Source organism: Pan paniscus, chromosome 14 (genome assembly GCF_029289425.2).
Source record: "Pan paniscus chromosome 14, NHGRI_mPanPan1-v2.0_pri, whole genome shotgun sequence".
NCBI lineage: Eukaryota > Metazoa > Chordata > Mammalia > Primates > Hominidae > Pan > Pan paniscus.
In genome coordinates this window covers 85,461,016-85,476,690 of record NC_073263.2, presented here as the reverse complement: position 1 = coordinate 85,476,690, position 15,675 = coordinate 85,461,016, and the positions used below count along the sequence as shown (strand labels likewise).

At 38.2% G+C, this 15,675-nt stretch overlaps 1 pseudogene; it reads left to right on the top strand.

Moving 5' to 3' along the window:
• The first annotated feature begins 14,878 nt into the window (after positions 1-14,878).
• LOC129393670 (homeobox protein VENTX-like) lies at positions 14,879-15,435 on the top strand (annotated as a pseudogene).
• Positions 15,436-15,675: the final 240 nt, after the last annotated feature.

Genomic DNA, 15,675 nt, shown 5'->3' with positions numbered 1-15,675 from the left:
CTTGGATGGCAGTGTGAAGAATGGATTAAAAAGATTAGAATCCAAACACCTGGAGTTGGATAGTTGGATAGATATTGCAACAAATAAAGTAGACTATGAAAACCTGAACCAGGATATTAAGAAGAGGAAACTTTAGAAGGGAATGGCAGATAATTTTCAAGATGTAGTGGTAAGAGAATTGATAGAATTTAGCAGGTGATTAGATATGGAAAATGAGAAATAAATGCATGAAGTAAAATGAACTTTAATATGTCTAACCTCTGAGATAAGCAAGTAAAGAGTTTCATTGACAGAAAAAATACAAAGAAACGAAGCACCTTATAGAGAAATAAATGAATTCATTTTAGAATATTGGAGTTTTGTATAATGGAGTTGGTATAAAGCCAGCACGAACTGGCAATAAAGAGCTGGAGTTTAGAAGGCAGGTTAAAATGGTAATGTATATTTCATACTTTGCACACAAAGATCCCCTTAGAAATCTTTGGAGTGGTTTCCTAGAATCTTCCTGTCAGATTTAATATTTATTATCATAACCCCTCATTGTGTTGATGTATAACCTTATGTGTATATTTCTAAATTCTCTCTGCTGAAGTAACATTTCATACTTTTTGTATATTGCCTCATAGGACCCAGCATAATGCTTGGCATAAAGTAATCATTTACTACTGATTTTGTTGTAATTTGAGCTCTTGGGTATCTTGATAAATAGCCTTACATGCTTTAATGCATTGTGAATTTTATAATTTGTTAATATTAAGACTATAAAATCTATCACTCAACTTTGTGAAATATAGGTTAACAGAACAACTCACACTATTTATTTTATTATTATATCAAATGTGTTTCAACATTGGCCTTGAAAAAACATTCATTAGATCCTGTAGTAAAATAAAATTTGGCTACCATCAATACTAGCAATACTTAGAAAATATATGCCTTCATTATTCCCCACATAGATTATTGTATTGCTTTCCAACTAGATATCCCTTTCTTTAATTCTATTTTTCCCCTCTTTTTCCTTTTTCTTTCTTTTTTTGGGTGGCTTTTTTTTTTTTTTTTTTTTGAGACAGGGTCTCACTCTGTTGCCCAGGCTGGAGTGCAGTTGTGGCGAGCTCTTGGCTCACTGCAGCCTTCACCTCCCAGGCTCAAGAGATTCTCCCAACTCAGCCTCCAGAGTAGGTGGGGCTACAGGGGCACACCACCACGCCCAGCTCATTCTTTGTAGTTTTAGTGGAGATAGGGTTTTGCCATGTTGGCCAGGCTGGTCTCAAACTCCTGGACTCAAGTGATCTGCCCACCTTGGCCTTCCAAAATGCTAGGATTACAGACATGAGGCAACATGCCTGGCCTCTTCAGTCTAAATTTTCTTTTTCACTCTATAGCCAATAATCAATCACCCTTTAGTCTATGATTTGTACTCCTGCTTCAGGGTAGCTTTTAAAATTTTTTTCTAGACATTTCCCTTGCGGTTATTCCGTATCAGTGCAGTTTCTGTGAAGTCTTACTATCAGAATTTACTGAACCAAATGTACAATAAAAAATAAGACTTGAATGCAGGGAAAGTGGCTGTGTTTCAGGAGCTTATTGTTAGGGATATTAGTTTTTTGCAGGAGAGGGGTGAATTCTCTTCCTATGATTGTCATATTATGTGCTAATTCATGTAAGTGATTTATCCCAGAATAGAAATCTACCCTTTAAAATTTAAAACATAATGTGACTTGTTTTTATCATTTTCATGGCAATGTTTCCAAAATGGATAGTACATTCTCTTTCCTATCAAATAGTAAGTACTGAATACAATTTAACCTTCAAGTAATGACTCAGGACCATTATTACCAGCATCACTTGGCTCTAACTTCAAAATTGTTGTATCCAGCTCTTTATATCACCCTTACTGCTACCCCTCAGGTCCACACAAACATCATATATCATCTGGCTTACTGTAATGCCTGCTAACTTGTCTCTCAGCCTCTCATGCTCACTGCAGTCTGTTCGCAGACAAGCCAGAATATTTATTTTAAAGTTTAAGTCAGATCATGTCATTTCTCAGCTCAAAACACTCCAATAGCTCCCTGTTGGCTCTTACAATAGCCTACAAAGCCTTATATGACTTGGTTCCCCATTACTGCTCTCATCTCATTTCCTACTACTCTCTTTGAAGACATGAGTCATGTTCCCTTTGCACTAGCTGTATTATCTACTTCTTCAGTTTCTTCTGCCCTTGACAAGGCTTCAGCACATCTTGCCTTTGAAACACTCACAACCATATACACACTAATACACATGCACAGAGAGACTTCTAATTTGTGAATTTTAATAGCAACTAAAAACATCTTGTCCAAATGATGTCTAAAATTAGCAGGCACAAGCTCTGAAAGGCAGCCTGAAGGACTTTTCTTTAAGGAAATTGTATACTTTTAGAAAATGATTAAGTGGCTTAAGTTTATTGCTTTCATGTATTTAAATGTTCTAAATATTTGACATTATGGAAATAGTAATCTCAATAAAAGTGGGGTATTATTTTCTATGTCATGTAAGTGGCACTGATGAAACTGTCAATATAATGGGTAGGAAAGAAAAGATCTTCATCTGTTGGTGATTTAATTTTCAGTTACATTGTTTCTATTTTTATTTTAAAAGGAAATAAATGTGTTGAACCCCTAAAGAATGAATTTGAATTGCAATCCAAAGCATTTAGCACATACTCAGTGATTTAAAAAAAATAAAAGTGAGAAAACAATCAGTTACAAAGAAAACACAATGGGAAATGTTTATCTTTTCTTCATTTATCTGCATCAATCCCATTTAGAAAGATGAAAACTGAATTTTTAAGACACACAAAGCACACTAAAAAAGAATTATGAAAAAAATTGTTCTTCTCATGATAAAAACTTTCACTTCATTCTCATAGTACAGTGTTAAATGCCAAAATTAAATTAGTTATCTCCTCTTCATTAAAACTCAAATGAAGTGTTAACAATGCCAAGAGTACCATGTTAATTTGTTGCATGGTTCAGTGTAAGCAACATATTATTATTACTACTTAAAACATAACAATAACAGTGATCCATTATATTGACATAGCTCCAAGATTCAGGAAAAAAATCTTAAACATAAGTGATATATGTACTTAGAAATTCCTTCAATAGCTATAGAAATAAAGACATGATAACTGAACATATTATTGACTGAACAGAGTCTGACAACACTATGTGTTCCTTGCTTGAGTGGTTGACTTAATTGGCTTCATTTACTGCAATCCCTTTAGATTGCTTTATAATAGGAAAACCCAGATGATAGCTGGTGAATTAAGCCAAACAAGCATTGTATCATATTGGATGCTAAGATGAAGATAAGCCTTCGAGTGAAAGATTATTTGGATACTGAATGACCCAGTGACAATGTACACCATGACTAAAAATCAGGTCTCTGCTGTAGCCACATGATATTAGTCCATTGAGCTATTATACAGGAACCTTATTAATATATTACTCATTCTTAATAGTAATTTATAGTGAGATAAAATGAAATTCACCTTCAGTTCATCGGAAGAAATTCAGGAACTAAAAGGATAAGAATATCTCATTTTGTTAGAGTATATCTGTCTATACTGGGGCAGATTTCATCCCCGGAGATAGGCTCCACTATTTAGAGATCATGAACTGAGACAGTTTCAAAAAGTATAAAAATAAAATACTATGGCTTGCTATTGTTTTCATTCTAAAATATTAGTATAAATAAACAAACAGAAGCAAATATTTCATAGAGAAGATGATGGGGTTTCCAGAACAGAAATGACTATGCAACCTCCAATTGTTCCCCTTCACTCTTCCTATCAGTGTGACACTGAATCCAGAAACCCTATGGAAACCTCATGAATTAAGAACATGGTCAAAATCCCTTGTCTCTCCTGGATAGACCTTACAGGATGAAGGGAAATGCTTTGGTAGCCTGATAAGGCCAGGTGACACAAAGACAATTGAGTATCTATGCTCAGTGCTAGTTAGGTAGGGATTTCTTCTATTATGAATATTAAAAACAAGCAAACCAAAAAAGCCAAATTGTGATCGATTTCTGTATCATTATCATCATCCTCCTCCTCCTCCTCCTCCTTTTCCACTTCATAGTTAATATTTACTTTGTGTGTGTGTCAGGTTCTGTTTTACACGCATGACAATTTAACATGTGTTAATGAATCTTAATAATAACATTATGAAATAAACACTTGTTATCCTCATTTATCATAAAGAATATGAGGCACTGATTTCTCTTTGTGAACAATTACGAATGACTCCAGAACAATTATTTAATCAATCTACAAACATGTAGCTAACTCATTTTATGGTATATATAAATACTATGCCAACATTTTATAATAACTTTTATTTTTCATTTTTATAGATTCAGGGGGTCCAAGTGCCGTTTTGTTGCAAGGATATATTGTGTAGTGGTGAAATCTGGGCTTTTAGTGCACCCATTACCTGAATAGTGAACATTGTAACCAAAGTAATTTTTCAGCTCTCACTGCCCTCCCACACTCCCTGCTTTTGTAGTCTCTATTGTCTATTATTTCCCTCTGTATGTCCATGTGTACCCTATGTTAGGTTGCCACTTACAAATGAGAACATGAAGTATTTGAATTTCTGTTTCTGAGTTACTTCACTTAGGATAATGGCATCTAACTCCATCCATTTTGCTGCAAAAGGCATGATTTCATTCTTCTTATGGCTGTGTAGTATTCCATGGTGTATATAAGTCACATTTTCTTTATGCAATCATCTGCTGATGGATATTTAGGTTGATTTCTTGACTTTGCTATTGTGAATAGTTCTGCATAAACATATGCATGTAGGTGTCTCTCTCTGTTTAAAGAGACACAATGTTGCCATGTCTCTCAGGCTAGAATATAGTGGTGTAATCACAGCTCACTATGTCCTCAAAACTCTGCGGCTCAAGTGATCTTCCCACCCTGGCCACCCTGAGGGCTGGGCTTACAGGTCGGAGCAACTGTGCCTGGCCCCGCAGGTGTCTTTTTGCTAAAACAGTTTCTTTTTTTGGGTAGATACCAGCAGGGGGATTGCTGGGTTGACTGATAGTTTTCATTGTAGTTCTTTGAGACGTCTCCATACTGTTTTCCATACAGGTTTTACTAATTTGCACTCCCACCAACAGAATAAATTTTCCCTTTTCTCCTTATTCTTGGCAATATCTATTGTTCTTTGACTTTTGATCATAGTCATTTTGACTGCTCTGATATAGTATCTTATTGTGATTTTAATTTGCATTTCTCTAATGATTGGGGATGTTGAACATTTTTTCATGTTTGTTGGCAACTTCTATGTCTTCTTTTGAATAGTGTTGTTCATGTCCTTTGCCCACTTTTTAATGATGTTATTTGTTTCTTCCTTTTTGAATTGTTTGAGTTTATAAAAGGACTTTTTAATCTAGTGATTTATTATAAGACTTACAAGGGCTTGAGCAAAAAAAGAAATTTGAAATTTGACTACTATTTTAGAAGAGGATAAAACAGTTATATTTTTTAAAATGCACCTTTTAATCATAAACTAATTCAGTTTTAGAGATGATATTATTGTAGTCGTTTATTGAATCAAGAAATATTTGTTGCATAAAACTTTATTCCATTTCGGTACTTGACCTTGGGAGGTAAGGGGGGCAGTGAAGTCATTATTAAGAATAAAAAGATCCCTTCTCTCAGGGAGCTTACCTTTCAGATGTGCTTTTGGCAACTCATTCTAGCTCTGGGCTGATTCCAAATGACAGTAATGGAATATATTTGAGGGCAAAAAACATCATTGTTCTAAAGTGAGGCCATTATGATGGTGGCACACAAAACCAGGATTTTTCTCAAAATGTGACAGAAAGGCGAATTTTTACATTAAACAGTTATACATTCCACAAGCATCAGCATATTTTCCCCATAAGAAAAAATGTACTTTTGTGCAATAATTCAATGCCTTACTTGAGTTGGATTTGTCTTTAGGTATTAGTCTATGAACCATATAGGATTACCATGGACAGATCTAAATTACAGATTTCTAGCTATTACTGTCATACCACAAATTTTTATTTCTGCAATATTTTATGTATGTAATATAATGGAATGCTTAATATAGTATTTTTTTTTCAAAGAAATATCCTTAAGAGATGTTGTGAGTCCAAGGTGGTCAGTATCAATTAAATTAACCATATATTAAAGAGTATACTCTGCAGTATAAGAGTAAGGATTTTATAAATAGATCATCTTGGGTTTAAATCTGGTGTTCATCAATGACAACTGTGTAAATTAACTAGTTTCTTAGGTAGTTACCTAACAGATGTAAACAAATGCTAATAAGAATGCCAAGTATCCACTAATCTCCAAAATTTTTACTTACATACACACATACATAAACTTAGGGCCCAGTAAATACTTAGACACTTGGACAACAGTAAAATGTTTATGTGAAAAGAATTATGGCAAGGGAGGTCTTTAAGGCAAGGGAGGTCTAATTTTTCAACATTATACTATTTTCCCACAACAGAAAGTTATTGAAAAATCAAGAGGCAGAAGCAATTACAGAGGGGATAACACTGATTGATGATAATAATAAACTAATATCCTGCCACATTTTTATAATAATAGCAAAGTAATTTAGTAGAGATTTAAGGAAAATTTGGGGAACTTTTTTTTTGTGTGTGTAAGACAGGGTCTCACTCTGTCACTCAGGCTAGGGTGCAGCCTCAACCTCTCACACTCAAGCAATCCTCCCACCTCAGCCTCCTGAGTAGCTGGGCCTACAGGTGTCAGCCACCAGGCCCCGCTAATTTTTTTGTATTTTTTGTAGAGAGGAGGTTTCTTCATATTGCCCAGGCTGGTCTGAAACTGGTCTGAGATTCAGCAATCTACCCTGCTTAGCTTACCCAGGTGCTAGGATTACAGGTGTGAGCCACCCTTCTTGGCCTGGAGAAGCTATTCTTAGATGAGCATTACTAAAGAGCATTATGGAGTTGTATTTTTCCATCATCTAGAATTAAAGTATCAATTTACTAAGACAGGTTAACAAAGACTTTGATGAAGTGCTTATTTTTGGCTTTTCAAACCTAATAGAAATTTACTGTATTGAGGAACAGCAAATAGTTCTTTTCAAGTAGTATGCAAGTTTTGGTTTATGTGACCCATGTCTGTCTATGAGCTTTGTTATTTGGTGATAAATATGGAAAATCTTTCTCTTAATAGTTCCAAAAAGATACTCTGTAGGTTTAATTATTGAACAATTCATGACAAAATAGGGTTTCAAGATGATAATTCTCTGAGATTTTTGTTCATAATAGTATATACAAGAGACAGAATATCCCATGTGCAACAACATTAGCATTGTGAAAGGAAAACAGGATCATAGAACTCGGTGTGTGAGTTTGTGTGTTTCTGGAGAGAGGAGTGGGAGATAGAAAGAATTGAGAAACCAAAAAACCTTGTAATCCAATGAGTTCTAAGGTTTTGCATAATGTTTAAAATAGGAGGATTTTTATACATTTCAAAATCAAAAGGAAAAAGTCTCAAACATACACATACAGATATATATATACACACACACATATGTATATACATATGTACACATGTTACAAGATATTCCTTATTCTTCATTATATATAATAATCCTCTAGTGATTAAACTTTATAACTTTATATAACCACAAACTTATATATTAAAAAGAGGGGTCACCACAAAATTGTACTTAACAACATTAAAAATACATATAGCATTATTAAGTGTCACTAATTCATTATTAAGTATACAGTTACTGCCTAGTCTGTGCTAGGCATTTCATGTAGGTGCTGAGAATATTGCTTTCAATGAAAATGTGTGATCCATGCCCTCATAAAACTGTAAAACATTATAGAAGAAATAAGTATTTACAATAGTCACAAAAATGACTATGCTATATTTACAAAATATGAAAGTGCTTTGAAAGAAAACTAAGGCAAAATAAAAAAATTATAATGACCAGACATGATTAATATCTAGGGGAAAGAGAGGTAGTTAGAGAAGTTCTGGAGGAAGTAATGCTTCAGTTAGGGTGTTTTTTTTCCTGGCAAAAGGAACAGCATATGTAAATCTCTAAATCTAAGTGGACCTTAGTTACCTAAAGTAACCGAGATCAATGTAGCTGCTTCAGAATGATGACAAGACTGATTAGATTACAGAGGTAAATGGGGTGAGACTATCAGGCATTTTGAGTAGGAAATCATGAGAAGGTTTTATGTTTTAACCAGGGTGCAATGGGAATCTGTCAAAGTGATTATGAGTAGGGGATTAATGTGTTTTCATAGATATTAAAAAGATCACTGCAAATCCTGGGTAAAAAATAGATTATAGGTTTTAGTAATTTCTGATAATTCGAAAAGTCCAATAAGTGAAAAAAGCAAATATTCTTCAAGGCCCACTGAAGCTTATCAATACATGCTGCATATCTATCTTCCTTCCCTCCAAAAACTTCCTTAAATTATTGAAATTAAAATATCTCCAAAACCTCCATCCTTTTATAATATGTGAAATGCCTTCACACAATGTCAGTGTCCCCAAGGTTGAGAAGCACTGCCTTAGAGAAAAGATATTGACAAAGAGAACTTTAAAATAACCATAATTGAGTTAAATATTGCATTCACAACACAAGAAAGAATATGAAAAAGAAAACAAGAAATAAGAAGCTTTTAAAATTAAAGATAATATTTCTAAAATTAAACTTTAAAAACTGACAGCTTAGAAAAGTTAAGATATATACCAAATAAATAAAAAAGGATAAAATGAGGAAAACAACAATTCATGGGATCCAATCCACAATAAATAAAATCTTAATAAAGAGAGCAAAGAAAGTAAAAGCTAATAAAAGAAAACTTCTCAGAAAGTTGTGTCTAAGCTGCTTAGCCTTGGCCAATGCCCAAAAGAATAAGTGATAAAAATTCTGAAAGATAAAGAGTGGATCCTAAATTTTTCCCTAGAGAAAGAGTTTACAAACAAATTAATTAGTTGGATTTGAGTCACAATTATCATGAGCAATGATGTAGATTGAGATCACATGTGTAAGGAAAATGATCTCAGAAGGAAGGTCAGAGGAAGGACAGAGGTAAAAAAATGTAAGCGGAAAATTATATGCATATAGGTAAATCAAAGAAACAAGAGGAGGTCAAACAGCAAGCTTACTACACTTATTAAAATCTTGTTAATTTGATCTTATTAAACTGAACTATAAAAGCATGTAAAATGTGAAGAGTGACTGAAGCTTAAATGTTCTAAAGCTTTTGCATTGTGAAAGATAAATATAATTATATACTTTAAATTTAGATTTTAAACTTATTGACTTAGGTATGTATGATAGTTTCAAGCACACAAAAAAGTATATAATTAGAGTGTGACTACCTAATTATTAAAATTGTGATGAAAATTTGGAATGAAAAATTTGTACCGAGTGAAAAAGAGGCAGACCAAAATAAGACAAGATTAAAAAGTATATAAAAAGTTGGACAAATTGAATATGCAAAATATTTAGGTAGAAGTAAATTTAAATGTCAGGAATTATAATAAATGAAAAGAAATTTTCTAGTTAATTATAAAAATTGGCTACTTACTCTATTTCCACGCCATAACTAATATATAAGAACCCAGAGGAACCCAAATCTTTAGGTTCCTCATCTGTAGATTCAACCAACCACAAATAAAAAATATCAGGAAAAAATAAAAAATAAAAAAAAAACCAATAAAAAATAACGCAAATAAAATATGGTATAACAACCATGTATATAACATTTACATTGTATTAGCTATTATAAATAATCTAGAGATGACTTAAAGTACATGGGAGAAAGTCCATAGATTTATACAAAGGACTTGAGTATCCTCAGATTTTGGTATACACAGAGATCCTATAATCAATCCCCCACAGATACACAGGGACAACTGTAAAGTTAATACGTGTTACAAGGGATTATGTATTAGACAATAAGGTAAGTTTAACACTTAAAGTATGATTGTGAAACCAGTCATATGCTTGAATCACAATGCAATTTAAGTTAGATATCAGTATCAGATACAAAGTTACTCTCCTACCTGTGGACATTTTTAAATCCACTTCTATATGTCTCCAAATGAACTTCTCCTGTAACATAAAAATGGAAGTCAATGAAAATACCACATATTGAAACAAAGCAAAAGGATATGTAACTGCCTGAAGGGTTTTTTCTGCCTGCCGTACAGACAAAATTACTTCACTGAGAAAATAAAGAGTGTAATTGACATGAAGACACCAAGTGGGCAGATGGAGTTATTACTCAAAGTTTTTCAAGGACAGTTTGGTGGGCTGGGTACTAGGGAATGGGGAATGTTGACTGGTTGGGGATGAAATTAGAGGGGTGGGGTATGGAAAGCAGTCCAGCTGTGCTGAGTCAGCCTCTGGGTGGGGGACACAGGACCAGTTAAGGTATGAGTTTCAGGGCTGGGTGGAGTCAACTGGTCATGAGAAATGCAAAAGTCTGAAAAGACTCTCAAAGCGCCAATCTTTGGTTCTACAATAGTGATGTTATCTATACAAGTGATTAAGGAAGTTACAAATCTTGTGACCATAACAAAGGCTGGTTATCAGTTTACTCTGCCTACATCTTAGCAGAATTCAGGCCCCTCTCATAAACATAACCTTGTAGACTTTCATTAACTTTACAAAGGCAGTTTAGTTTTCAGAGGAGCTATTATCATCTTTGCTTTAAGGTTAAACTATAAGTTCTTCTCCAAGTTAGCTTGGTCTATGTCCAGGAGTGACCAAGGACATCTTGGAGGTTAGAAGCAAGATGAAGTCAACTGTGTCAGATTTCTCTTACTGTCAATAATTTTGCAAAGGTGGTGTCAGATATATTTTAAAAATTATGGATATAATATTTACATTAGTAAAGGATAAAAGGATAAAAATAGTGAGCAAAATGTTCAGCTTGTCTGAAAAGGGAACATCAAATAAATGCAAGAAGATAAGAAATAACATGAGAGTATAAATTATTAAATTAGAGAATCAAGATTCAATAGAGAAGATGAACAAAACCAAAGTTGTCAGTGAAAAAAAACAAAAGAAGGCAGATTTTTCTTGAGGATTATAAAAAAGTACATGTCAGGCCTCTGAGCCCATGCCAAGCCATCACATCCCCTGTGACTTGCACGTATACATCCAGATGGCCTGAAGTAACTGAAGATCCACAAAAGAAGTAAAAATAGCCTTAACTGATGATATTCCACCATTGTGATTTGTTCCTGCCCCACCCTAACCAATCAATGTACTTTGTAATCTCCCCCACCCTTAAGAAAGTTCTTTGTAATTCTCCCCACTCTTGAGAATGTACTTTGTGAGATCCACCCCTGCCCGCAAAACATTGCTCTTAACTTCACCGCCTATCTGAAAACCTATAAGAACTAATGATAATCCACCACCCTTTACTGACTCTCTTTTTGGACTCAGCCCACCTGCACCCAGGTGAAATAAACAGCCATGTTGCTCACACAAAGCCTGTTTGGTGGTCTCTTCACACGGATGCACATGAAATTCGGTGCCGTGACTCGGATTGGGGAACCTCCCTTGGGAGATCAATCCCCCGTCTTCCTGCTCTTTGCTCCATGAGAAAGATCCACCTACGACCTCAGGTCCTCAGACCGACCAGCCCAAGAAACATCTCACCAATTTCAAATCCGGTAAGCGGCCTCTTTTTACTCTCTTCTCCAACCTCCCTCACTATCCCTCAACCTCTTTCTCCTTTCAATCTTGGCGCCACACTTCAATCTCTCCCTTCTCTTAATTTCAATTCCTTTCATTTTCTGGTAGAGACAAAGGAGACTCGTTTTATCCGTGGACCCAAAACTCCGGCACCGGTCACGGACTGGGAAGGCAGCCTTCCCTTGGTGTTTAATCATTGCAGGGACGCCTCTCTGAGTATTCACCCAAGTTTCAAAGGTGTCAGACCATGCAGGGATGCCTGGCTTGCTCCTTCACCCTTAGCGGCAAGTCCCGCTTTTCTGGGTAAGGGGCAAGTACCCCAACCCCTTCTCTCAATGTCTCTACCCCTTCTCTGCCTTTCTGGGGGAGGGGCAAGTACCCCAACCACGTATCTCTGCACCCCAATCCCTTATTTCCACACCCCAACCTCTTATCTCTGTGCCCCAATCCCTTATTTCCATGCCCTGACTCCCCTTCCCACTTTTCTGGAGGGTAAGAACCCCCAAACCCCTTCCCTCCGTGTCTCTATGCTCTCTTTTCTCTGGGTTTGCCTCCTTCACTATGGGCAACCTTCCACCCTCCATTCCTCCTTCTTCTCCCTTAGCCTGTGTTCTCAAGAACTTAAAACCTCTTCAACTCACACCTGACCTAAAACCTAAACACCTTATTTTCTTCTGCAATGCCACTTGACCCCAATACAAACTCGACAGTAGTTCCAAATAGCCAGAAAATGGCACTTTGAATTTTTCCATCCTGCAAGATCTAACTAATTCTTGTTGTAAAATAGGCAAACGGTCTGAGGTGCCTGACGTCCAGGCATTCTTTTACACATCAGTCCCTTCCTAGTCTTTGTGCCCAATGCAACTCATCCCAAATCTTCCTTCTTTCCCTCCTGCCTGTCCCCTAGGTCCCAACCCCAAGTGTCGCTGAGTCTTTCTAATCTTCCTTTTCTACAGACCTATCTGACCTCTCCCCTCCTCGCCAGGCCAAGCTACGTCCCGATTCTTCCTCAGCCTCCGCTCCTCCACCCTATAATCCTTTTATCACCTCCCCTCCTCACACCTGGTCTGGCTTACAGTTTCATTCCATGACTAGCCCTCCCCCACCTGCCCAGCAATTTACTCTTAAAAAGGTGGCTGGAGTTAAAGGCATAGTCAAGGTTAATGCTCCTTTTTCTTTATCCCAAATCAGATAACGTTTAGGCTCTTTTTCATCAAACATAAAAAATCCAGCCCAGTTCATGGCTAGTTCGGCAGCAACCCTGAGACGCTTTACAGATCTGGACTCTAAAAGGTCAAAAGGCCGTCTTCTTCTCAATATACATTTTATTACCCAATCTGCTCCCGACATTAAATAAACTCCAAAAATTAAATTCCAGCCCTCAAACCCCACAACAGGACTTAATTAACCTCGCCTTCAAGGTGTACAATAATAGATAAAAGTTGCAATTCCTTGCCTCCACTGTGAGACAAACCCCAGCCACATCTCCAGCACACAAGAACTTCCAAACGCCTGAACCGCAGCAGCCAGGCGTTCCTCCAGAACCTCCGCCCCCAGGAGCTTGCTACCAGTGCCAGAAATCTGGCCACCGGGCCAAGGAATGCCCACAGCCCGGGATTCCTCCTAAGCCGCATCCCATCTGTGTAGGACCCCACTGAAAATCGGACTGTTCAACTCACCTTGCAGCCACTCCCAGAGCCCCTGGAACTCTGTCCCAAGGCTCTCTGACTCCTTCCCAGATCTTCTCGGCTTAGCGGCTGAAGACTGACACTGCCCGATCGCCTGGGAAGCCCCCTAAACCATCACGGACGCCGAGCTTCGGCTAACTCTCACAGTGGAAGGTAAGCCCGTCCCCTTCTTAATCAATACGGAGGCTACCCACTCCACATTACCTTCTTTTCAAGGGCCCGTTTCCCTTGCCTCCATAACTGTTGTGGGTATTGAGGGCCAGGCTTCTAAACCTCTTAAAACTCCCCAACTCTGGTGCCAACTTAGACAATACTCTTTTAAGCACTCCTTTTTAGTTATCCCCACCTGCCCAGTTCCCTTATTAGGCTGAGACACTTTAACTAAATTATCTGCTTCCCTGACTATTCCTGGACTACAGCACCATCTCATTGCCATCCTTCTTCCCAATCCAAAGCCTCCTTTGCGTCCTCCTCTTGTATCCCCCCACCTTAACCCACAAGTATAAGATACCTCTACTCCCTCCTTGGCGACCGATCATGCACCCCTTACCATCTCATTAAAACCTAATCACCTTTACCCCGCTCAATGTCAAGATCCCATCCCACAGCACGTTTTAAAAGGATTAAAGCCTGTTATCACTTGCCTGCTACAGCCTGGCCTTTTAAAGCCTATAAACTCTCCTTACCATTCCCCCATTTTACCTATCCTAAAACCAGGCAAGGCTTACAAATTAGTTCAGAATATGTGCCTTATCAACCAAATTGTTTTGCCTATCCACCCCGTGGTGCCAAACCCATATACTCTCCTATCCCCAATACCTCCCTCTACTACTCATTATTCTGTTCTGGATCTCAAACATGCTTTCTTTACTATTCCTTTGCACCCTTCATCCCAGCCTCTCTTTGCTTTCACTTAGACTGACCCTGACACCCATTAGGTTCAGCAAATTACCTGGGCTGTACTGCCGCAAGCCTTCACAGACAGCCCCCATTACTTCAGTCAAGCCCAAATTTCATCCTCATCTGTTACCTATCTCGGCATAATTCTCATAAAAACACACGTGCTCTCCCTGCTGATCATGTCCGATTAATCTCCCAAACCTCAATCCCTTACAAAACAACTCCTTTCCTTCCTAGGCATGGTTAGTGCGGTCAGAATTATTACACAAGAGCCAGGACCGCACCCTGTAGCCTTTCTGTCCAAACAACTTGACCTTACTGTTTTAGCCTAGCCCTCATGTCTGCGTGCAGCGGCGGCCACTGCTTTAATACTTTTAGAGGCCCTAAAAATCACAAACTATGCTCAACTCACTCTCTACATTTCTTATAACTTCCAAAATCTATTTTCTTCCTCATATCTGACACATATACTTTCTGCTCCCCAGCTCCTTCAGCTGTACTCACTCTGTGTTAAGTCCCACAATTACCATTGTGGGACCCTGCATGACCCTGTTCTGTGAAGGGTTGAATAAGGAGCCAAACTCCTGGCGGCCCCATGTCTGTACAACCTTCACCACAGAGCAGGTTAGCGCCTTGGAGAGCGTCTTCCGGCACCACCAGTATCTGGGCCCTCTGGAGCGGAAGTGGCTGGCCAGGGATATGCAGCTCACAGAGGTCCAGATGAAAACCTGGTTTCAAAACCGCCGGATGAAACACGAACGGCAAATGCAGGATTCACAGCTGAACAGCCCCTTCTTGGGGTCTCTCCACGCGCCCGGGGTTTCCACTCACCGTCTTCTGGCCTTGCCAACGGCCTGCAGCTGCTGTGCCCTTGGGCTCCCCTGCCAGGGCCCCAGGCTCCGATGATGCCCCCTGGCTCCTTCTGAGGTCTCTGACAAGTGGAAAAAGAGGCCCTGGCCTCTGCGTGGGCTTCCTGCTGCGGGCAACCTCTGGCGTACCACCCCCCAAGCCCAGGAAGTGGCGTGGATACACTGGGACCAGCCCTGTCCACAGGGCCCTGAAGGCTGTGTGCTCTGCCAGAGACACGGGCTGCGTTTTGAGGAAGCGCGTCTGACTCCATGTCTGCCACACACGAGGTCTGTGTAGATCGCACCTGGCACCTACCAGGATGACTCAGCTGTTCTGCTTACATCCTGGCGGCACCTTTCAACCTGACCCACGCAAAGGTTCTGGAGATTTCTGGAGAATATATTTGGTAAAGCCACCTCTTTACTGAAAGTTACCAAAAGGGGTCGGTTTAGGAAGTAAATGAAGGGTCAGTGAACAGTCAAAGGCAGAAG